The sequence below is a fragment of the Mobula hypostoma genome, chromosome 16 (genome assembly GCF_963921235.1).
Source record: "Mobula hypostoma chromosome 16, sMobHyp1.1, whole genome shotgun sequence".
In the NCBI taxonomy this organism is placed as follows: domain Eukaryota; kingdom Metazoa; phylum Chordata; class Chondrichthyes; order Myliobatiformes; family Myliobatidae; genus Mobula; species Mobula hypostoma.
This window is the reverse complement of record NC_086112.1, coordinates 62,345,853-62,371,214: the sequence shown is the minus strand read 5'-3', so window position 1 is coordinate 62,371,214 and position 25,362 is coordinate 62,345,853. Positions and strand designations below refer to the sequence as shown.

The window sequence follows — 25,362 nt, the reverse complement described above, 5'->3', positions numbered from 1 at the left end:
CTGCCACGATTATTCTAAACACTGACACTCCACAAAGTTGCATCCTCAGCCCCCTACTTTACTCCCTGTATCCTCATGACTGGCCAGATTCTGCTCTACCTCCATCTACAAGTTTACCCGTGATACCACTGTAGTAGGTCTCATCTCAAACAGGAAGGAGATAGAGAGCTTAGTGACAAGGCATCATGACAACTACCTCAATGCCAACAAAACAAAATAACTGGTCAATGACTTCAGAAATGGGGTAGGGTGATGAACATGCTCCTGTCTACATCAGTGGTGTTGAGGATGAGAGAGTAGAGAGCTTCATTTTCCCAAGTGTGAACATCATCAGTAGCCAGTCCTGGTCCAGCCACGTTAATGTCACGGCTAAGAAAACTCACCAACACCACTGCTTCCTCAGGAGGCTGAAGAAATTCGGCATGTCTCAGTGGGCTTTTACCATATTTTTTGATGCACAATAGAAAGCATTCTGTCTGGTTGCTTGACGACCTGGTATGGCAGCTGCTCTGCAGGTGACCACAAGAAACCATAAAGTTGTGGACACTGCACAGCACATCACGAAAAACCCTCCCCTATATGGACTCTGTCAATACTTCCCACTGCCTCAGTAAAACAGCCAGCATAATCTCTGGAGACAGCTTATCTACTGATGTCTACTCTAAGCCTACTGACTCCCACAGCTATCTGGATTATTCCTCTTCTCACCCTGTCTCTTGCAAAAATGCCATCCCCTTCTCGCAATTCCTCCGTCTCCACTGCATCTACTCTCAGGATGAGGCTTTTCATTCCAGGACGAGGGAGATGTCCTCCTTTTTTAAAGAAAGGGGCTTCCCTTCCTCCACTATCAACTCTGCTCTCAAACGCATCTCCCTCATTTCACGCACATCTGCTGTCACTCCATCCTCCCGCCACCCCACTAGGAATAGGGTTCCCCTTGTCCTCACCTGCCACCCCACCAGCCTCCGGGTCCAACATATTATTCTCCGTAACTTCCGCCACCTCCAACGGGATCCCACCACTAAGCACATCTTTCCCTCCCCCCTCCCCGCTTTCCGCAAGGATCGCTCCCTACGCGACTCCCTTGTCCATTCGTCCCCCCCATCCCTCCCCACCGATCTCCCTCCTGGCACTTATCCTTGCAAGCGGAACAAGTGCTACACATGCCCTTACACTTCCTCCCTTACCACCATTCAGGGCCCCAGACAGTCCTTCCAAGTGAGGCGACACTTCACCTGTGAGTCAGCTGGGGTGATATACTGCGTCCAGTGCTCCCGATGTGGCCTTCTATATATTGGCGAGACCCGACGCAGACTGGGAGATCGTTTTGCTGAACACCTACGCTCTGTCCGCTAGAGAAAGCAGGATCTCCCAGTGGCCACACATTTTAATTCCACGTCCCATTCCCATTCTGATATGTCTATCCACGGCTGAAACCACACTCAGGCTGGAGGAACAACACCTTATATTCTGTCTGGGTAGTCTCCAACCTGATGGCATGAATATTAACTTCTCAAACTTCTGCTAATGCCCCACCTCCCCCTCGTACCCCATCCGTTATTTATTTATATACACACATTTTTTCTCTCTCTCTCCTTTTTCTCCCTCTGTCCCTCTCACTATACCCCTTGCCCATCCTCTGGGCTTCCCCGCTCCCCCTTTTCCTTCTCCCTGGGCCTCCTGTTCCATGATCCTCTCATATTCCTTTTGCCAATCAACTGTCCAGCCCTTGGCTCCATCCCTCCCCCTCCTGTCTTCTCCTATCATTTTGGATCTCCCCCTCCCCCTCCCACTTTCAAATCTCTTACCAGCTCTTCTTTCAGTTAGTCCTGACGAAGGGTCTCGGCCGGAAACATCGACTGTACCTCTTCCTAGAGATGCTGCCTGGCCTGCCGCGTTCACCAGCAACTTTTATGTGTGAGCATAATCAATGACCACAGCCACCCCAGACATTCCCTCTTCTACCCCTGCCATCAGGCAGAAGATACAAAAGCCTGAAAGTTTGTACCACCAGCTCAAGGACTACTTCTATCCCAGTGTTAACAGGCTCTTGGACAGATCTCTTGTAGGATAAGATGGCTCTACCTTGTTATGGACTTGCTCCTGCACTGCATTATTTTGGTAGCTTTTACACTTTATTTTGTATTGTTACTGATTTACTTTACTCTAGCTCAATGCACCATGTAATAATTTGATCCTTATAACTCATGTGCAAGCAAGCTTTCCACTGTATTTTGATACATTTGACAATAATATACCAGTAATTAAAGCTTCATGGTGAACTTGCTGTGGCTTCACAGACAGCGTTCCCACTGGTCTAGCACAGATCACGTGGTTTGGCAGGGGGGGAGCGCGGGAGGCGCTATTGTTGTCAGTTGAGGCACTGATTGTGTGGATAATCAGAGGCTTTTTCCCAGGGCTGAAATGGCTAATACGAGGGGGCATAGTTTTAAGGTGCTTAGAAGTAGGTACAGAGGGGCTGTCAGGGTTAAGTTTTTCACATTGAGAGTGGTGGATGCGTGGAATGCACAGCCAGTGACGGTGATGGAGACGGATACAATAGGGTCTTTTAAGAGACTCTTAAGTAGGTACACGGAGCGTAGAAAAATAAAAAAGCTACGCGGTAGGGAAATTCTAGGCAGTTTCTACAGTGGGTTACATGGTCGGCACAACACTGTGGTCCGAAGGGCCTGTAATGTGTTGCAGATTTCTATGTTCTATGACACTGAAAGTGATCTTTTGGATTTCTACAGAAATTGTGTCATTTTGAAATTGTTCTGATTTTACTCATCTGCACTAGTAAGAAATTAACTATGCTCCTGAACCTTCAGTATTTCACATATTAGATATCCCATTGTGGTTCCATTAACAGCTCATACCTTTATAAGCATTCTAACATCTGTTCTGTGAGCTGATTTAAGAAGTATTCTACTTTGTAAATTAAAACAAAAAGAAACATTTTCACACTTTTAACTGCTCAGACATGGTTGATCAAATAACTTTCTTTTATCTTTAAATTCGGTCATTATAGTATTTAGTTTTTCAGAAATCTTCAGAATTTTTATCCTAGCAGAATACAATGTAGTTAATTGTAGCGATGTGTGTATTTTAACTTCTCAACAAATCCCTTCATGAAGAATTTGGCCCAAACCTTGCTGTCACTATGACGATAACCTTAATTTCTGATTCTCCAACTGGAAAGGATTATTCTTGCTTTTTGAAAATCAATATTGCCTGTTGAAGTCTAACTGTACTTGAGCATTTTTAAATGATTCCTCCATATTTCTGCCATTAATTATAAACTAAAAATTCTATTGACTGATCTGCATTCACCGTTTCAAAATATTAAACATTTGAATTCCCAGGCTCTTCTGATACCCTCATCCTTCAGTATCTTTCCATTGAAAATACATCTACTTCTTTTTAAATCAAAAATGCAATATCTTTTCTTTGTTCCTGTGAAATGTATCTGCCACTTTTCTGTCCATTCCTTGAACAACTTCTTTTCTTCCCTAAGTCCTTTACAGTCCATGTCTATCATGCTTTATCTTTTGACATTTCACACCAGTGTTGAAGTCCAAATCTTTGGTTTCAGTAAGAAAAGCTCTCGCAATTACCTCAGGCACATGACCTTCAATCATCTTCTTATCTGAACAGTAGCTATTCAAAAATAACAACAGAAAATGCTGGAAATACTCAGCAGCACCTGTGTTAAGAGAAATAGAGTTAAATTTCAGCACAGAATAGAGAAGTGAGAAAGTAAGTTGGCTTTATGTCAGAGTTAGAATTTGGGAGGGTTGGATGAAATGAAGGAAATGTTGTTAGGATGAGGCCAGAGTTGCTCACATGACACCAATGTTTACACAGTCCTCTGCTTAATTGAATAATGAGAGCAGAAAAACAAAGATATGTGTTAAAACTGATATGTATGTCAGACTAATTGCTGAAAAATGAAACCAAAGGATAATAATGCCGGAAATGTCCAGCAAAGCAGAACAGCTTCTATAGTGAGAGTAATGCTACAGAGGGATAACTTTATATTAAAATTAGCCAGTGCTGTTGTAAACAGGAGAACAGGCTATCTAGAATTATTGAATTGGATATTAAATCCTGAAGACTGCAGCATGTCCAGAGTGGGAAATGAGCTGTTGTTCCTTTTTGAAAACATTTGTTTAACTTTTGCCAATGACTTCCTATCCACTGTGCTACCTTGAGCATAATTTTCTAAACGTGTTTTCTGTAAATCATGGACGATAGAAAAATCAAGGGCTACACAGGAGGGAAAGTTTAGGTTGATCTTGCAAAGATCGTGGGGCAAAGTGCCTATAGTGTCCTGTAGTATTTTCTATCTTCTGCGGTCTAAAAAGTACTTCCCAAAAGCCATTGGAACTTCATATCTCTTTTTCTGTGGCATTTCCTATATAAAAGAAACAAATAAAAGTTGTTAAGCACAAAATATTTTCAAAAATAAAGGGATAAGTAGAATATTAAATAAATGCTGTAGTTGACCCTGTTTAACCCATTACTGATCCTCTTCTTAACCCACCACAGTTTGCTTATAGAGCAAATCGCTCAGTCGAGGATGCAGTTAACTTGTGCCTTCATTATATTATTCACATTTGGACTCACCCAACACATATGTGAGGATCTTGTCTGTGGATTTTAGCCCCACCTTTAACACTATTTTTCAAAGTTGTTCCACAGCAAACTAACCCAGCTAGCTGTCCCCTACAGTATCTGTCAGAAGGAAACAGAATGTAAGGCTGGGCTTGTACCTGTCCAATCCAGTGTCAATAAGAGCAGGCTCTCCCCATGTGGTGTACTTTCACCCCTCATCTTCTCACTTTATACAAATTACTATACCTCCACAGACAAATATTTAAAATCTTAGTTCACAGATGATACAACTATAGTTGGTCTTATCTCAAATAATAATGCCATCTGCTATCAAAGAGCAGTAGTGCATCTTGCAATGTGGTGTGCTTGTAACAACTTGGAGCTTAATGCTATCATGACAGTGGAAATGAGGATTGGCTTCTGCAAACAACCCCCTGCCCTCCCCCCTTGGAGGTTAGTGGTCAGGCTGTGTCTCTGGTCAAGTTATTCAAATACCTGGGGACTACCGTTGTGAAGTGAGACAAGCACATTACGCTCATCACTAGGAAAGCCAAGCAGAGATTGTTCTTCCTATGCTTGTATCTCATTGTGTATCCTGATGAATTTTTATTCAGCCATCATTCAGAGTGTTGTGACCACCTCTATGGCGGTTTACTTTCCCGCAGCCGCCTCCCTCTCCGAGTCCCGCTTGTAGCGAGCGGTCCACTCACCGGGGAAGATCAGAATCAGAATCAGGGTCAATATTACCAGCAAATGTCGTGAAATTTGTTAACTTTGCAGCAGCATTGCAATGTAGTGCATGATAAATATGGCTGTCAGCTACTGACAGTAAAAGACCTGTTCGTTGCGAGAGCAAAGAAAGAACTGAAAAAGCTACTGCCAACTCAACCCACCTTAGCAGTGACCTATTGACCAAATTGCCATCAGGGAGACACTACAAGTCCAGCAGCACCAGGACTACACGTCATCTCCGACGCTTCTTTCCTGTAGCTATTCAGCTTCTCAACAAAACTCACTCAGATGTAATACCCTAACAGTCCCTGCACAACGCCCGTTAAGTGGTCTTTCCTGCTCTCCTTGTTTTGTTGATAATTATTCAGTCTGTTCATGTATTGATTATTGATGTTTGCACTATTGTCTTGTAAACTGATGGTTGCTACCCTGTGTTGTATGCTTGGCACTGAACCACAATCAGTTCTGGTATGCTTCACAGACCGTCCATAAAGTGATTCTGGTTCTGATGCTATTAGGGTGACTTTGGAAAGTCAAACAAATAGAAAGCTGATGGCCTTAGGTCACATTGGTTTAATCATTTTTCATATCGCTGCATTGGATTTGTTCATTAAAGATGTATGGAGGCTCTATAATTAGAATATGGCTTGCATGCTATCACGTGACATAGAATAGACACAAATATCTAGCTTCTGAATTTGAAAAATATTCTCTACATTCTCTCGTGGTTGCCAGAGGCGTGGAATTTGTAAAGCTGAAAAAGTCCCTGAGTGTAGAGTGATTTATGCCACTGTTTGTGTTCTTGGACTTATCACACATTGAAGATCATAATCATTGTACCACCTGTTGAACAAAATCTGCAGTGCAATTCGATTATTGAGAAAAGGTGACTTAGGACCCTGGCAATGACTTTTTCTGTGGCAAATAACAGAAAAATATCATCTTCTAGTTACTGCATTTGATCCACTGTAGGCCTGTTGTGCCTTTTGCCACATTAGGTCTACAGCAATGCAATCTCAGTGGCTCTTCACGTAGCCTTGGATCAACTGGACAATACTAATTCTTGTATCAGGATGTTGTTTATTGACTTCAGCTCAGCGTTTAACACAATCATTCCAACAGTTCTGATCAAAAGCTCCAAAATCTGGGCCTCTGCACCTCCCTCTGCAACTGGATCTCTGACTTCCTTACCAGAAGACTACAGTCTCTGTGGATTGGAAAAAACATCTCCACTTCACTGACAATCAACACTGGCTCACCACAAGGAAGTGTGCTTAGCCCACTGCACTACTCTCTTTACACCCAAGAAAGGGTACAGGAGCGAGGTACATCAGCTACTCGAGTGGTATTGCAGCAACAACCTTGCACTCAACGTCAGTAAGACCAAAGAACTGATTGTGGACTTCCAAAAGGGAAAGAAAGACAAGGGAGCTCACCAATCTTCATAGAGGACTCGAAAGTGGAAAGAGTGAGCAATTTCAAGTTCCTGGGTGTCATTGTCTCTGAGGATCTATCCTGGGCCCAAAATATTGATGCAGTTACAAAGAAGGCATGACGGGGGTATATTTCATTTGGAGTTTGAGGGGATTTGGAATGTCACCAAAGACGCTTGCAAATTTCGACAGAGGTGAGGTGGAGAGCATTCTAACTGGCTGCACCACCATCTGGTATGGGGAGGGGGCACTGCACAGATTGAAAGAAGCTGCAGAAAGTTGTGAATTCAGTCAGCTCCATCATCGACATGCACCTCTGTAGTGTCCAGGACATTCTTAAGGAGTGATGCCTCAAAAAGACGGTATCCATCATTAAGACTCCCCTCACCCAGGACATGCCCTCTTCTGATTGCTACCATCAGGAAGGAGGTATGGGAGGCTGAAAGCCTGAAGGCACGTGTTCAACAATTCAGGAACAACTTCTTCTCTTCTGCCATCAGATTTCTCAATGGATATTGAACCCATGAACACTACCTCACTACTTAATTTGCTCCACTTACTTAATTTAAGTATTATATATATTTTTTTTACTGTAATTCAGTTTTAATATTAGGTATTGCAATGTACTGCTACTGCAAAAACAACACCTTTAATGACATATGCTGATGATATTAAACCTGATTCTGATCTGATTCCTTTCTTGAAAATTAATTATATTTTTTAAAAAGCAATACAGATTTTTGAAAAGAAAAGCTTATTGCATCCTGGGATCTTCTGATATGAATAGTGAAAGTCACAAGTATCAAAATAAGAAATTTTGTACCCCATGGTGCCGCACATGTAGGAACTATACACTATTGATCTGTGTACCTCTCATGAATGTGACAACTTCCCACTCCAATGTCTTTGCAAGAAAATTAAAGAGAAAAGATCTTGGAGACATAACTCAACTTCATACATATGCTACAGATCTTCTAAAGTGATGACGCCCTGGCCAATCAGTAAATCTATAATAACTAATTGAGTGGTGCAGAATTATTTATAGCAGGGTTTTACTGGCGGAATGGCTGGGTGTAGTCTGGCAATTGGGAGGGCCCATTATCTCCAGTTCTTGAAAAAGCATCTCCTGCAAGAAAACAGAACGGGGGAGCAAGAACAATGATAATTCCCCACACCTTCCCCCTCCTGCCACTATCACCATCTTCTACACATAAGGCCTTAATCAGTCTGCAATCAATGAGTATTAGATTGGGGCTTTAATCTAGTAACCTTGTAGAGTTTAAATGGAATCAACCACTTCCATAGATTATAGTAATCAGCTGGAATGCTCAAAATGAGACAGCGCTGGAAAATGCTGCAAAATATTTTCTTTAATCTCTTCTTTCCAATGGGAATAATTCTATGGAGGGATACTAGCCTTTTGGTATCTCATCTAAAAGTCAACTGCTCACATGAAATCAGCAGATAAGTAACAGGCCATCACAAATGGCATCACACCTGATCCTGGCACTGTTGCCCATTCACTTATTTTTCAGTAAGAATCGGTTAGAGAGGCAAAGCAAAAAAATTGGCTCCGCCTTCTTTCTTTTAAACCAAGGAGACTGCCATTGGGTAGATCTGAGTGGAGACAAAGAGACTGCTGGTGCTCAAATCTAGAGCAAAAAACAAATTGCTGGTAGAACTCAACTGGTCAAGAAGCATCTGTGGTCATGTCCTGCTGTAGGATCTTGGCTCAAGTTGCATCCACAGATGCTGCTTGACCTGCTGATGGTTTGGGATAACCATCAGTATTTGTATTACAATTGCCATCTGGGCTGGGAGCAAGCACTTTAAGCCAAAGTTGTGCTTATAGTTAGGGTTAATATCACTTGAGCTAAAGGGTGGAATGAGGATAATACATTAATCACTGGAATGTTTTATTTGTAATATGGCTGTGTTCCATTTAAACTACTGGACTTGCACCCGGAGATCTCGATTATAGATTCTGAAATGTGATTTCCAAGCCCATTGTGGTGGTTGGAGACTTAAATTCAAATAATAAAAGCTGGAATGATTTATTTTAAAGTTGATCTTCAGGGTTATGGAGTGTTGTATGTGGTTTGCCAAATTCCTATAAGAATGTAATCTGACAGCCTTACTCCATCCAGCCTATTTGTGACCAACAAATGTGGTTAACTCTTAACTTCCTTGTCAATTCAGGGGCAACTTGGGACAGAATATAATTACAGCTAGCAATATCTGCATCCTATGAATGAATAGGAAAAACACTGCATGAAATGTTCATTTATCAACAGATTTCAGAAGAAGGCATACATTTTTGTGGTAAACTTTACAGTGATAGGCGGGTGGTGGAACTGAGTAGTGTTATGTGCCGAACTCTTGTGTTTTGCCATAACTGAAATATGCTTGAAGTATGGTCATTGTTAGAATGTGGGAAAACCAAGCAGTGATTTTGCATTGAACAGATTTCCACAATTATAAGGTGATAAACAATAAGCCACGATATTTAGTAACATTACTTGAGGGAATATTATTTACCAGCACCAGCGCAAGTGGGATGTTATGCCCATACGAGAGAGCAGATGGGACCTCAGCTTAATAACTTCAATTGAGCAGCACTCCCTCAGAATCTGTGCTCAGGACACTGGCATGTCAAAACACTACCTCCATTTGATATGGAGGCAACAGCATTTCCAGCTGAAACACAAGAGGAAAACAAATAACAGAAAGCTGTTTCTGACATTAGGTTTTATCCTGTAAGAAATCTGCATGGTTATTCCAGTGGTGATTCAATGTGGTTATGTGTCTAATGAATTAAAATATGTTTTTCTCCACTATGAATGAAACATGAATGGTATATACCAAAACTTTGTTTGTTAGGGAAGGATAGCTTCTGCAGTTCCTGTGACTGACCCCGGAGATCAGTCCCCAGACGCTGGGTTTTTTATCACTAACGATACCACATCCTTTTCACTTCCTGTACCTGAGTATTTGCTAAGCCAGCTGCTGGTGAGCTGCTTGCCAGAAAAGGCTTAGTCATCCCCGGAATTATAGTGGCAGTGTTCCGCTTTCCGGATATCAGCTGAACTCTTGAGCCATCAAGCATTGTTGATAGTTTAGATTGAGAGTGACCAGTTGAACTCGCTTGTCAGGAAAGATACAGGATGAATTGGATGTAAAGATGACTGAAAAGAAATCAGGACGTGAATTTCTGCTGTAAATGTTATACAGTAATTTAACATCATGGGTAGTGTTTAACATTGTTCTCCTTGCGGGGTGCAGGAAATAGTTACTGCTGGAAGAGGCAATACTTGCTGAATCACACGAGTGGTTTGGCACATCTATTCATTTTTAATCTTTGTGCAGCAGAACACTGGGAATACCAACCAAGGCAGTGGTTCTCTATGTGAATGTTTAACTTGTGCCTCAAAGACGGTGTAAAACTGATCCTGTGCGAGGGTCCATGCGAGGCCTCACCCAGCAGCCATCTTCTGTCGTGCTCACTTGGAGTACTGTGGGCAGTTTTGGTCTTCTTATTTAAGAAAGGATGTGCTGACGTTGGAGAGGGTACAGAGAAGATTCACTAGAATGATTCCGGGAATGAGAGGGTTAACATATGAGGAACATTTGTCCGCTCTTGGACTGTATTCCTTGGAGTTTAGAAGAATGAGGGGAGACCTCATAGAAACATTTCGAATGTTAAAAGGCATGGACAGAGTGGATGTGGCAAAGTTGTTTCCCATGATGGGGAAGTCTAGTACGAGAGGGCATGACTTCAAGATTGAAGGGCGCCCTTTCAGAACAGAAATGCGAAAAAAATTTTTTAGTCAGAGGGTGGTGAATCTATGGAATTTGTTGCCACGGGCGGCAGTGGAGGCCAAGTCATTGGGTGTATTTAAGGCAGAGATTGATAGGTATCTGAGTAGCCAGGGCATCAAAGGTTATGGTGAGAAGGCGGGGCAGTGGGACTAAATAGGATAAAATGGATCAGCTCATGATAAAATGGCGGAGCAGACTCGATGGGCCAAATGGCCTACTTCTGCTCCTTTGTCTTATGGTCTTATGGTCTTAAGCCCACGGTGTCATGAACAATAGACAAAACCCACTGTGCAAGCTGTAACAAAAACCCTTCATCACCTCCACAGTTGAGAAGTCCAGAGGGGTGGGAGGCTCTCAATATCTCTTATGGATCAGGGCGTCAAGGGTCAGAGGTAGAATCTGGTCTGCTTGCAAGAGTGAACTGTTGAGACATGATTAGGCACAAATCTAATTTGGGAAGGAGTCTTTGATTTAATTAGGAAGTCAATAAAAGTTGCAGTAATGGGAGGGTGGGAGAAATCACTAAACCAAATTCTTAAAGATGGACTACCTTAGGGAAGGTCAAAGTCACTGACTCATGGACTGCAAGAGCAGTTAAGGCTTATTGTAAAGTAGCCTCTAACTTATCGTAAAGTAGTCTCAACTACGTAGGCAAGCCCCATTTCTCTGTGAGTGGCCTATGCTCTTCTTGGACTGTACATGTGTTAACGATCTTCCAATACATGTGGGGTAAAGCAATTTCAAACCCAACTTCAAACAGTATATTTAGTAATGGAGTTAGATAAGAATTGTGCAGCTCACAGAAGGGGTGTATTATGGTATATCTGCTTGGGTATACAGTATGTATAAGAAACTGGACAAAATAATTGTTTTCTTTTTCATATGTTAAATAATATAGATTAGAAAGTGGATGAGGAATGGTTGGTATTGCTTTACAAGATGATGATTCTTTTGTAGTTTGACGTTACTACTGAATGTTAAGTTCAGAGCCCTGCATGTATGTGAAAGGGAAAATGTCTTAATCGCTGCCTGAATCCAAACTGATCAAATGTGAAATAATTTTAAGAGTCCATGTGTCCCCATAACACCTCAACAATATATCCATGTTATCACAAAAGGACTTGATAGTCCTCTCTTCCATCTTGGCCCAAAGTTCTAAAATTCTCTCACTATATCTTTACACAGCAGTTAAGTGTCTCCTTAATCTGCATCTCTTAGTCATTCTGCATACTAAAACGTATTCTATGACTTCATACTAGTTTACATCTTCACTCTCCTGTAAGGAGTATTAGGATGCTTCCAACAATGCAAGTGCTGTGTAAATGATTTTTTTTTTGTTTTACAGAACATTAAGTACTGAAAGTTCCATTGGCAATTGGCTGCAGACTTAAATTGGTACAAGGTTCGATATCTTGAGAGAAACTGGAGGACATCAATATCATGTTCTGTTCAGTCTGAATCTCTTTTTGAAGGAGGAAGTGTAAGGGAGCAGTTCTAGCTGGTCAGAGTGCTGGGCAACGTGAGAAGTTCCATTTCCTTCCTAAGTCTGACATACTAACACTGGATAGTCATCTGTAATTCTCTTTTATACAAGTTGGTTAGGTTTGTTTGGGCTTATTTCACACATTATGGGGCCATGGGCATTGTAAGTACAAGAAAGCAGGAACAGGTGTAGGGTTCCTGGCCTGTCTTTAATATAATCATGGCTGATCTATATCTCTTCTCCTTGTTTTATGCTCATAAACCTTAATCTCCCAGTCTTTCAAAAATCGATTCATCTCCACTTCAGATATTCCCACCGCTATCGGGAAGGGGTTTGTATGTTCTCCCAATGACTGCGTGGGTTTCCTCTGGTGCTCTGGTTTCCTCCAACATTCCAAAGATGTACTGGTTGGTAGGTTAATTGGTCATTGTAAATTGTTCCATGATTAGGCGAGGGTTAAATTAGGAGTTGCTGGGCAGCCTGGCTGGAAGGGCCTTCTCAATGAATAAACGAATAAATAAATTTCTAATGGTATACCTTCCACAACTTTCTTCTCTTTAAACTCGAATTCCTTTACAATAAAGGCCAGCATGCTATCTGCCTTGTTAACTACTTGCAGGTCCTGTCTGTAGTGTTACCGTACAAGAATACTTGCATAGGTCTTTCTGTACCTCACTCATTTGCAGTCCCTTTCTATTTAGGTAATCTGTCTTTAGATTCCTCCCATCCAACTCATGACTTTATATATTCCAACATTTAATCCCATTTGCCAGACTTTCACCCGCTCACTCTATCTGTCTACAAGCATCATCTAAAAGTTATTTTTATGCTAGTTACATTCATCTCCCAAAAAAACCCTTTCATAGCACCCTTTCCTGCCCTTATAATTGCAAGGTACATTGGATTTGGACACAGGGAGTTATTAAAAACTGGAGGGTGCACTTTATCTTTTCTTCAATGGTGTCTCACTCAACACCTGGCTCGATTGACAGGGCAGATAGGTCTCAGTAGAAGGACATATTTCAGAAAATTATCACTGCTGCTGAATAGGGCAATATGTTAGAAAGATCAAAAGAGGAGGATGTGGGTTAAATTGAAAACAGAAATAGCTTGGTCATTGTATTGGGATATCTTCAAACAATCTGAAGGTGATATAAGTACAGATTTGGTGGAAAATAGCTGACAAATACAAAAACACTCCAACACCTTATATTCCACCTCGGTAGCCTCCAACCTAATGGCATGAACATTGACTTCTCTAACTTTCGCTAATGCCCCATCTCTCCCTGTCCTTTTTCTCCCTCTGTCCCTCTCACTATACCCCTTGCCCATCCTCTGGGTTCTCCCCCTCCCCCTTGTCTTTCTCCCTGGGCCTCCCGTCCCATGATCCTCTCATATCCCCTTTTGCCAATCAACTGTCCAGCTCTTGGCTCCATCCCTCCCCCTCCTGTCTTCTCCTATCATTTTGGATCTCCCCCTCCCCCTCCCACTTTCAAACCTCTTACTAGCTCTTCTTTCAGTTCGTCCTGACGAAGGGTCTCGGCCCGAAACGTCGACTGTACCTCTTCCTAGAGATGCTGCCTGGCCTGATGTGTAAAGCTATTTTAATTATCCTGATGTTAATCTGGCATACAATCAGCAATAGGTATAGAGCCACAGAACTCCTAAATTGCACCTTGTATCAGACTCGAGCAGGACTGCTGGAGTTCAATAAGTTGCCGTATCATAAATTTTTCTCAGGTTCTTTGTTGGATTACATTGTTGCCATCAAGAAATCAGTGAAAGAAGGATCTAGTAGGAGGACACCACAGGAGAGCTTGTAGGAGTGCTGTGGGATTAGTGAGATTGCAGGGGGGAATTTACTGTTCAGGTAGAAAGAAAACACTTTTGTTCTTACTAGACTTTAATTGTCATTTGGAGGCTGATGTGAGGAGGCTTAACTTATTTTTTTCATGCTTTACCAGTTTTGCAAGTTCAAAATTACCACCCTATTACCTGAATGGTGTGCCACCTTATCCATTTGTGAGCCTAGGTAGTAACATTATGAACATTATGAAGTTTTTTTTTCATTTTTCAGTCAAACCAATGGAACACCTTTACATTCTCCATGCTGTCATTCAGTATTTAGCAAGAAACCATAGTGGTAACTAAGGGCTACATTTTAGTTCTTTGTCTCAAAAATCGAATATGAATAACTTGTTCTTTGTTACTGCCACCAATGGGTCTTCAGCACCATTATCCATAATTAGCCTACTTAAAATGAAAAGTATGGCTTGATTATCATTTTTGGACTGAACTGCGTGTAGTCTGGGCTGTGCATTCTCTAATCAAAGATTGCGTAGCTGTCTGGGTAAGGAGAACCAAAAGTTAAGTCTCTCTTCAATATTGAAATGCAGAGAGAAGCCATACTGCATATCAGAGATCTCATAACCAGGCCAGGCTACTGCCAGTTTGATAATCGACTCCTACCCCTCTCAGATTCTCTGAGCTGATTGACAGACCCAAGCTTGAACGTAGAGAAGACAAAGGAAATCATTGTGGACTTCAGGAAGGTGCAGACAATCCATCCCCTCTGCAAACACATGACTCCTCCATAAAATGAGTTAAGTGCACCAAGTTCCTTGGAGTTCGCATCACGGATGTCCTCACCTGGTCCCTTAATATCACCTCGCTGAACACAAAGATACAGCAGCGCCTCCACGTCCTAAGAAGATTGAGGCAAGCAAGGCTTCCCACTTCTCCCCCCCCCCCGACATTTTAACTGCATTTTATAGGAGCATCATTGAGAGCATCCTGACAAGTTGTATCTGCATCTGCTGCGGGAGCAGCCTAGCATTGGACCTGAAGTCCCTACAAAGGACTGTGAAAGCAGCTGAGAGGATTGTGGGGGTCTCCCTACCATCCATCGGGAACGTTTATCAGGAGCGCTGCATATGCAGGACCCTTAGTGTTATTAAGGATCCCACCCATCCATCCAGTGTCCTCTTTGACTTTCTACCATCTGGCAGGAGACTTACGATAAAAACAAGAATGGTCAGGATGATAAAGTTTCTTCCCCCAGGCCATTAGGATTTTGAACTCTCTGACGCATCCTATTCGAAGTGTCACTGGTTAATCTGTTCCGTATCTTACAATATTTAATATTTATGCACTTTAGTTCGTTATTTATGTGTGATTCATCTGTAGATTTTATCCTTACCTTCTTGTTATCATGTGTTATGTGCTTTACACCCTGGTTCAAAGAAACTTTGTCTTGTTTCTATATACATTATACTGTAACTATCTAAAGAACTCTGGCTTCAGCTAACGGCTTAATATAGGGGGGTGATAGCCCCTGGCCCAGCCAAACTTAAGAAATCTAGTTTGGGTGGATGCTGCACATTGTCCCCTGTTACAAATCAGTACCCCGAAATAACAAACAGTACACAATATGCGATTAAACCATTAAGCTTTATAATTCTTACTTCGACTATATGATTAGTAAAGAAAACAAGAAAAAAAGAAAAAGGGCTCAATCTTATGAAACAGTCTATTGCGCAAGGTTGGAGCTCACTGATAAGCTGGTCGTCCACCATCGACCTCCTCCGATCGTCGCTGCCTTTCGGACCCTTGCTCCAAGTTCACCTGTCCAGTGGTCTACTAGCGCCCTCCATTCGCGTCTCTCTCTTCATCCCTCCCCAGCAAAAGGCCACGAAAATCTCTCTTCCAGACTCACAAGAAAGAACAACAGCATTCCAAACCATGTTATCTCTAGTCATAACCCAAACATTGCTGCTACAGAGAAACCATAACATTATCAGTGAAACCTTACAGCTTGTTACACAGCAATGAAACCCTACAGCATGTTACACTGTCTAAAGAACTAATGAAAATTTTATATTTCTCTGAAATTTCTCTCAGTTCAAGTGCTTCTTACTGGTAAGTTGCCAGTTTAAATGCTTCTCCCAGAGGCCTTCAGGAGGGTGAATGATTAGAAAATACCTGGCCCATACAGCATAGTTGAAAAAGAATTGAAGATCTATGTTAATCAGCTGCCTGGAGTGTTTATGGACATCTTCAACCTCTCGCTCTGACAGTCAACTTGTTTCAAGCAGGCTTCAATCATACCAGTGCCCAAGAAGAACGTGTTAACCTGCTTCAATTGCTATAATCCAATAGCAGATCCACTGTGCTTTGAGAGGCTGATCATGAAGCCTATCAGCTCCTAGCTGAGCAATGTTCTGGATCTGCTCCAATTTGCCCACCGTCACAACAGGTCGATAACAGATGCCATTTCATTGGCTCTTCACTCAGCTCTGGAACATCTGATCAAAGAAGACAAAGCAAATGGGTTTTGAGCACACAAATGAAAACCCTTGGCCTTTTACTTTAAATATTGTGTTTATTTCTGACTTTCACTTACTGCTGGATGAAGTCCTGGTCACTTTTCTCATGCTCTGTCACACGTTATCCTGTTCCGCAGGTGCACCTTGGTGATACGAGAGACTGCAGACGCTGGAACCTAGAGCAAAAACAAAACTGCTGGAAGAACTTAGCATGTCAGGCAGCATCTGTAGAAGCAAAAGGACTCTGCATCAGAACTGAGGGTGTAGAAGGCAAATACTTTATTGACGCCAAACAATTGATACTAGAGCGTAAATCATCACAGTGTTATTTGCTTCTGCGCTTCGCACTTCCTGGAGTACAAATTGATAGTAAATAGTAAAAATTTATATTATAAATCATAAACAGAAAATAGAAAGGGGAAAGTAAGGTAGTGCAAAAAACTGAGAGGCAGGTCCGGATATTTGGAGGGTATGGCCCAGATGCGGGTCAGAGTAGCCAGTATAAGGAGATAAGGGGAGTGTTGAGGCAGGAGCTGGCAAGCAATTGGGGAATCAAGTGAGAACGGGTTGAGGGGTAGGTTGATCCAGGTGGGGGAGGGAGGGTGGGACAGCAACAGAAGTGGGAGGTGATTGGAGACAAGCTTTGCAAAATATGGAATTTGATCAAAGATCTACCTAGATCCTCTCCTTATCTGGTTTCACTGATCACTTTGCTTATCAGATTCCATAATCTGTCTCCGAGCAATTCTTCTCAGCGACAAAGCTCTCGCAGTTAATTGGGGCATTTTATCATAGGAGAATTGACATACTGCCACTGGTCTTCTGCAGTTGCACATGCTCATACATATGAACAAGTGCTTGGGAGACCAGCAGGATGGTTTTGCCAGCTGCCATGGAGCTGCAGGCGTTCTGCTGTGTGGGAACTTGGTTTGTGGCAATATCATTGCATCTTGCAGAGAAATCTGAATGGTTGAGTTAAAAGTCATGGATAAGCTACACGCTGCCCTTGGTTGGCCTTTGTTTTTATTTAAATATATTCCCAGGCGGCTGCCTTTCCAACTACTGAATTGTTACATACAGTTTCTGGAACAGAACCCTGCCCTTACCTGGGAAGGACCTGTAAGAAGTTTCTTTCAGTGAGGCAGGAGTCAGCAATTCACTGTTCTACATAACTCAAATTCCAAAGTGTTGATAGTAGCATGCAGAGAGTGTACAGAGCCAGACAGTGGGAATCATTTTGTTTTGTGAAAAATTGCAAATTGTCATGGACATGTCAATGCTTGCATCATTTGTTCCAGTGCCTTCAAGTGGGAGAAGTGATTTCAGTGAGGAGGCTAGAAGTAAATACACACTGTAACAGGAAGGGATTACCTCAGTTATAGTATAATGCAACAATTTGATAAATGTGCTTGTAAAGAAAAATAGGAAGAGAAAAAGGTTAAAAAATTAAAGTCCATGAATCCTATCTGCCTTAAACAAACAACCCTCAAATAATATAGGGATTGCCAGTAAGATTCTGATGTCAATGACACTGCACCAGCAATGTTAACACAATTGCAGCCTGCCTGCTGAGTGATTCCAACATTTTCTTTTTAGATTTTCAGCATCTGCAGGTTTTTTTTTCTTTTTGACTCTCGTAATATTGATAACAACAAGGGGAAGATTTCTTTGCTAGCAACTAATGCCTAAGATTAGTTGTGGCTGTTGAAGGCAAATCTTTTCAGCTGTAGAACGTAACAGCATGAGTTTGTTGTGTCCAGCTTTCTTCAGTGTCTTCTCCAAAGGGATCTGAGGAAGGCCGTTGGCTGTTGGTTGCTGTGTTCAGTTTTGTTTTCAATTCCCCAGACAATGAATTGGCTCTTAGTGAGATGCAGCGTGAGATAAGCAGCAGGCTTTGTGTCATGTTCATAAGCATCAGATTAACATCATCAGGTGATTAATAACATTCCCTCAACATTCATTTGCCTTATCATTGTAAATACAGGGGATTCAGGTTTATTGAGGCAGTACTTATCTGGGACAACTCTTAAAGAACAAAAACTTAGAGATAAAATAGCCAGGATTCCCTTTGTTTATTTGGGACACTATGCCACTTAATTGGAACAGTTGCTAACTCGTGTCAGTCGCATGCACTTGTGTAGCGTTAGACACTACAACATGCCTAGGGCAGTTTTTAAATAGCGTCAGTTTTCAAAAGGCAGTGATTTTTGTCCCTGATAGTTTGCAAGAAATAAGCAGTAAGAAGACAATTCAGATCCGTTTTGTTCACTGTGGTTTCAAGGATTCAGGCTTGGTGATGCTAGAAATGGCCGGGAGTAAAAATGAAACAATTTCACTCCTTCAACAAATTAGGAACTGCAATGAATTTGAGGGTATCAACAATCATCATGAATGTTACACTGAAAATGAACATTTGGAGAATGCAATAGTTAAAAGCATTGTATAAAGGCAGTCCACTAGGTGCCTGTGCTGTTTTGTTCACTTACAGTCAATCAAAAGAACATGGCAGCATACACTGGATGAATTCCTCTGTCTATTACTATTAGGATCTAAAATACAGAACTACTGGGGCAAAGTGTACTGTGGCTGCATTAACCGGAATCCACTGTACTCCCAACATCAGGATGTTGGAGCTCCACATGACCGACCACATCCATGCATTGGCATCAGGAGAATGTTAAAGTTGGAGATTTTTATGGCAGGTGACTCTTTTTTTTCACTCAAATTCTTGTCAAGGCCTCTTCATTTGCTCGGATAAACACAATGTCAGCGAAGACAGGGTTCTTCACTGTTTCATCTCCCACCAGTGCACTGCATTCACAATAAAATGATTATTCTGCTCGGCGAGGTAAGCAGAAATTATATAAGCTTACGTGCTGAACAGGGTGCTACAGATGATCGGTTGAAGAAATACTGATGCACCTAGCAATAAATTGCAATATTTGTTCTGTGTTCTACCCGTTGAGCTTGGTATGAGGACCAGAATAAAGGTGGAGTGTCATTTTTTATTTGAAATATGACATAATCATGGATCACCCAGGAAAGTTATAGAACCTGCCTGGTATTCAGGCATTCCCTGTTCCCAGGTGATCCAGTATACGTGACTTCTCCAACTTGAAATATCAAACTAGGCTGTCCAAAGCAAAAGATATTGCATCAGTGATACTGAACATAAGGTTTGTGTAGAAGAGCCAGATCATTTCAATGATTAACTATTTTATGAAGAGTGGCTGTTAATCTAAATGTAAACTGAGGATCTGCCCTCAAGTTCCAGTGTTTTAACCTTGAAACAATTCTTACTTGACAAGGAAAGTCACACATGCTGGATCACATTCTTGCAAAGAACCTGTCCAGTTTTTTTTTGGGGGGGTGGTTATTCACAGTGCCCCAGAGAACTAGAGCCTAGTTGTAAATTAATGTTTATCGCCCAAGATTAAAAAAACAACTAGCCTGAACAGGTCAAAAAATTCCAAATTAGTGGTTCTGAACAGGTTGAGGTTTTTGATGCATTTAGCTAAGGACTGATTCATTGTCTGAGGATTTGTTCGTGAAACTGAACGCAGTACAGCATTTGGCAGCAAACTGCTCCGTCTCAGACCTTCATTGGTGAAGTAGCTGAAGTAGGATGAATGCACCGAATTCCTGCAGCAATATTCTGTGGCTAAGGTGATTGCCTCAATAACTTCAACTTATCTTCCTAGGTGCTGAGTGTGCCTATAGCAAGTTGTAGTCCGTGTCACAATCATCCTAAATCTCTCTGGCCCATCCTGATAATCTCCAGTGACCTCGTCCCCACTCAGACACTGCAATCATTCCACCCACCCTGAAAATTTCTCCACACAACCTTCTGATTTCTTTTTCTCTCCCCTCCCCTCAAACTTGAAGTGTCCGTCTGCTATGTGAAAATAAATGCTTTGAGGAGCAAAGTCCAAACTGTGGTTTGTGCATGAATACACAGGCAAATCAACACCTGCAGTGGAGGATTTGGCCCCTTCTCACATTCCTGCATTAAAGATCCCAGTGCATACGCCTGGGAATTGGATTGCATGGTGCTTCATTTTTTGTACATCACACACTCTCAATTTTTGTAAAAAGTAGATTTTCCTTCATCATTTACTTATTTGTCAGGTGGATTACAAAGCTTTTGTTGTTTGTTCTCGGATCTTCTGTGCACCTAATGCAAAATGCACAGTGGCTAACAGTGTGCATCTGAATGCTACAACTATGATCTTATTGCCCTGTGCAATACGGGCCACTCCAGCAGACGTAGGTTTTCTGCACTCTGCGAAGCCAGTTTCTACATGACTTACTGCTGTGACAAGTGACTCACCTCCTGACACCTCAAAGTCTTTCCACCATCTACAAGGCACAGTTCAGGAGTGTGATGGAATACTGCCTTCCCACCTGGCTCAGTGCAGCTCCAACAAAGCAGGAAACTCAATACCATGCAGGACAAAACAGCGTGCATATTTGGTACCCAGTAATTGCGGAGGGTACCATAACAACATTTATATGACAGGTGGATAAGTACATTGATGGGAAAAGTTTGGAGAGATATATATGAAACATGGGCAAACGGGACCAGCTTGCATGGTCAGCATTGGATGAGTTGAGCCAATGGGTCTGTTCCCAGCCTATATACTCTGACTCTGATTCGCCTTTTCCTTTATCATCAATGCAGTGTGTAGCACCTACAAAATGCAGGACAGTGTTCACCTAGTCTCACTGACAGCACCTGCCCATAGCTGTGACCCCTCCAGTTTGGAAATATGTGGATGCAAATGAACACTACCATCTTCAGGTCTCTCAGTCAAGCATCTTCTCATCTTGGACATTTGTCACTATTCTTTCATTACTGCTGAGTCTAAAACCTGAAGCTGCACACATAACACCAAGCTTCATTAGAAGGAAAAGAGCGTTTTAAGATGATAGCACTCTCTCACCTATTTTAAGGCTGGTTAGGTTTCACATGCCATTGCTTGTGATGCCCAAATCCCAAAATATGAGTAAATCTTAAAAAGCATTTAAAGGGGGATCTTCTTGTGCAGATGCAGGCTGGCACTGGAACCCTACTCCAATAAATCACCTTGATAAACTTGCTTACCCACTTCTCTCACCAAACCAAGTTGTGAACCTTTACTGGCCGGAATTCATCCATCCAACACCTGAAACTCCACCCAAGAGAGGATCATACTACCCTGACAGAACTCCTCTTGTCCATTCATCCACTGCAGTCCTCCATTTGAATTCCCTTCCCTTTCTGTTAATCCCTGGCAACTTCTCAAAATTCTGGCCTTGTTTCTTCATGGCTATACTCTGACCTTGTTTCCCCACCAGCCTCTCCTAGTGACCCTGGATCTAGTCGCAATTATAACTCATTTCCTTTGTGTTCACCAGAGAGTGCAGATCAAAGGCCTCACCTTCTGCAAGTTCTGTTCAGAAGTGCACGAGTATGTTGCTGTTCAATTTCCTAGTGATAGATCCATGATCTACAAATTTGTTGGCCCAAGGCATGGTAACAGCCTAATGTCAGAGCAGGCAGGGATCAGTGAAATTCACACCCCAGTAGGGGGTCTAAGCAAACGTTTCACAAGCCAGCTTTTGACCAATAGATTAAACTTGATTGCAAGGCATAAAAATGTGCATCTGTACCATTGCTGAAGCAAGACCAGCCAGATTAATAATAGTTCAAAGTACAAAGTAAATTTCACAAATAGAAGTCCATTTGCCTTTAACACCTCTGGTGTTTCTTATCTGACAGTACCTAATCCTAAACTTCATTACTGCAATAGCAAGAAGTCTGGGATTGTTCATCACTAACAATTTTAAAAAGTCCAATGTCACTTGAATCTCTCACTTCAAGAGTGCAAAGTTTACTGAATGTACAGATCTTTTAGATTTTTTATCCAGCTGCCCTGTCTGTTCGTGACTGCAAGAAACTACATTGAATTGTGGCGCAGCTCAGCACCCCACAGAAACCGGTCTCCCCTCCACAGACTGTCTGCACTAAAGTAAATGTACTTGTATGTCACCATATGCTACCTTGAAATTTGTCTTCTTGCAAGCATATACAGGAATAAAGAAATACAATAGAATTAATGAAAAACTGTAAATAACAAAGACTGACGAACAACCAATATGCAAAAAAAGACAAATCATGCAAATATGTTTTAAAATGTAAATAAATAATAGAGTTGTATAGTCCTGAAAGTGAATCAATAGATTGTGGAGTCTGTTCGGCTATCAGCTTAATTGGAAGCTGACTTTCCACTGAAAAGTCCAGTTCACTTTTTTAAGAGAAAAGTCACTTTTTTTCTCTAATTGTGGCATTCTCCACAAATATTCTAAGAAACTTGAACTTCTTTGATTATTTATCAAGGACCAAGAAACCTTACAGGGATATAGGAGAAGGGAAATGATGAATGTGTTTTAGCAGCTTTGTTCTATACATGAAGCTAGTTTTTGTAGTTCCTGTTGGCCAAAATGAGGTCAAGGTGCCATGGAGACATAGCCAAGTGGTCATAGTCTGGTGGTCTGATCCCAGCAGATTGGAACTTCAGCCATACTTGGTCATAAGAAAAACATAAACACATTAAAATGAAATGTGGTTTTATAGTGAACAGCCTTTGCTCCCATCATCTCCTTGGTACTACAGAAAAATTATTCAATCAATATTTGGATGTGCAGTCCATCGTATGACCACATTATGTTTGCACAAGAGTTACAATTACCTGAGGGACTTGTAGCAGAATCACTCAGCCAGAATGTGTGTCTTGGGAACTTCAGTTATTAATTGTAACTCCATAACACAAAGACAATTGGGCACAACTTCATGAAATTATGAAAGCAGTTGGAGTAACAAGGACTTTCTAACCTGGCTGCAGCACTGATAAGCCCAATTAAAAGTACATTTTCCTTTAACAGCTGTGGTGTTTCTTATCTGACAGTACTTGTTCCTAAACTGCATTATCTGAAATAGCAAGAATTCTTGGATTGTTCATTACTAACATTTTCAATAAGCCCAATGTCATTTGAATTTCTCACTTCAGGGGTCCAAAGTTTACTGAGCGTGCAGACGTTTTAGCTTGTTTATCCAGCTGCGCATGGTCACAAGAAACTGCTGAGCAGTTATTTCCCAATTTTATTTTGTGAAGCTTTCCTATGAAGTGCAGAACAGATATGTCGTTCTGTACTTCCAAGTGAAAATCAGACAATTTAAATATCCAATAAATAGTATTTAAGTTTCTTAATTACAGAGAAATGGTTGTTCATCCTGGTTTTTGAGGCTCTTTATGGAGATATAACTTTTGGTTTTGGCTCCAAGTGCCACCAAGACCTCCCTCTACCTCTTATGTGCTTTACTGGTACCCCTGCCCTTTTGCTGTCCATTAATAGAACCGTAAGCAGCATCAAGTTGCAGAATTATATATTTGGGGATAGAACTGGAACAGAGCAGCTGATAGTTCAATAGCAACTCAATCACCTGAATTCACCCCTGCCCTCTGCAATAAAATCACACTTGCCTTTTTGTATATTCCATTGTGAAAACCTGCAGGAATGTGCCATTCCATTCTCTGTGGCAAGGGTCGGAGCAGTGTCATGGACATGGGAAAGGCTGCTTAGAGCAAGAAACTGCTGAAAGAGACATCTGAAAAAAAGGCTGCTCAAACTCCCCATTTCTACTGAATATGCAAGTGCATATTTATCTGTATGTGGTCATGCATTGTGTTGAGAGTATATATTGACTATGTGTGTTGTGTTGAGCGTGTACAGTGTGTATTATCAGAGTTTGTATTGTTTGGTTCTCGGTGAGTGTGTGTGTGAGATATATGTGCCTTGCTGAGTGTGTGCACAGTACTTGATGTGCAGTGTTTTGTCTGTGTGTTTGTGTCTATTCACTCCATTCAGCATTAACTCCAGCTAGCCTCTGCAATCAGAGATGCCCCTGGTTTGACAAAGACCTGTGGCAATTAGATTTGAAGACCACCAGTTTAGCTCTGATCAGTCCATCCAGGTGAAGTGGTGCTTCACCTGCAAGTTTGTAGGTATAATTTGTTGCACCTAGTGCTCCCAGTGCGGTCCCTACATTGGTAAGATCTGATGCAGATTGGGGAACTACTTTGTCGTGTACTTTCCCTCCGTGTACTGCAATAGCCAGGATCTCCAGTGGCTGCCCATATTAGTTCAACTTCCTATTCCCACACCAACATGTATATATCCACAGCCTTCTCTACAGTCACGATGAGGCCAAGCACAGTATGGAAAAGCAACATCTCATATTTCATCTTGGTAGTCTGCAACATGACAGCTTGAATATCAATTCTTTAACTTCTAGTAACCATTCCACTCTATTTATCCTCTCCCCCTGCCCCTCATTCTAGTTGCCCTCTCATCACTTCTCTTCCCCTCCCTCACCCTTATTCATTACCTCTATCTGGTTCCCCACCTCTTTCCCTCTGTCCCATGGTCTACTGTCCTCTACTATCAGAATCAGCCCTTGACTGTTCAACCTGTCATCTACTAGCTCCTCACATCATTCCTTTGCAGCCCCCTCTTCACCACCCACCTAACTTCCCTTTCACCTGGACTCACCCATCGTCTGCTAAGTTGAGCTCATCTCCATCCCATCTTCTTGTTCCAGCTGCTGGCCCATACCTTTCCAGAAGATGAGGGGTCTTGGCCTGAATGCTTAATTATTAATTTCCCTCCATAGATGCTGCCTGACCTGCTGAGTTTTCTCATGCATTTTGTATGTTTGCTGGAGACCACCAGCACTGTCTGCTATTTTTGGATTGCCACCATACCTTATTCAAAGGAAAATGGGGGAAAAAATCAAATTGTTTATGGAACCGTCCCTTCCATTGCAAAGATGACATTTAAGACACAAATGAAAATTCATGTTAAACTCAAAATGCTGGAAGGATTCAGTACGCCAGGCTGCATCTATGCAAAA

General features: G+C 41.8%; 1 protein-coding gene and 1 long non-coding RNA gene across 4 annotated transcripts in view; one reads left to right on the top strand and one right to left on the bottom strand.

Annotated features, from left to right (window-relative positions):
- mtap (methylthioadenosine phosphorylase) overlaps nucleotides 1–25,362 on the top strand; it is a 206,951-nt gene that overhangs the window by 160,093 nt on the left and 21,496 nt on the right. The window lies entirely within an intron of this gene.
- The window catches only part of LOC134357431 (uncharacterized), a 91,181-nt gene continuing 67,133 nt past the window's right edge, over nucleotides 1,315–25,362 (bottom strand). The window contains exons 1-5 of one of the 2 annotated variants that reach the window (XR_010020625.1): nucleotides 23,141–23,233; nucleotides 16,487–16,585; nucleotides 15,638–16,388; nucleotides 9,321–9,479; nucleotides 1,315–4,417 (exon numbers count right to left, since the gene is read on the bottom strand). This is a non-coding gene — a long non-coding RNA (uncharacterized LOC134357431). Of the gene's footprint in view, nucleotides 4,418–9,320; nucleotides 9,480–15,637; nucleotides 16,389–16,486; nucleotides 16,586–23,140; nucleotides 23,234–25,362 lie in introns of those variants that run through there. The other variant, XR_010020624.1, reaches the window with a different exon arrangement.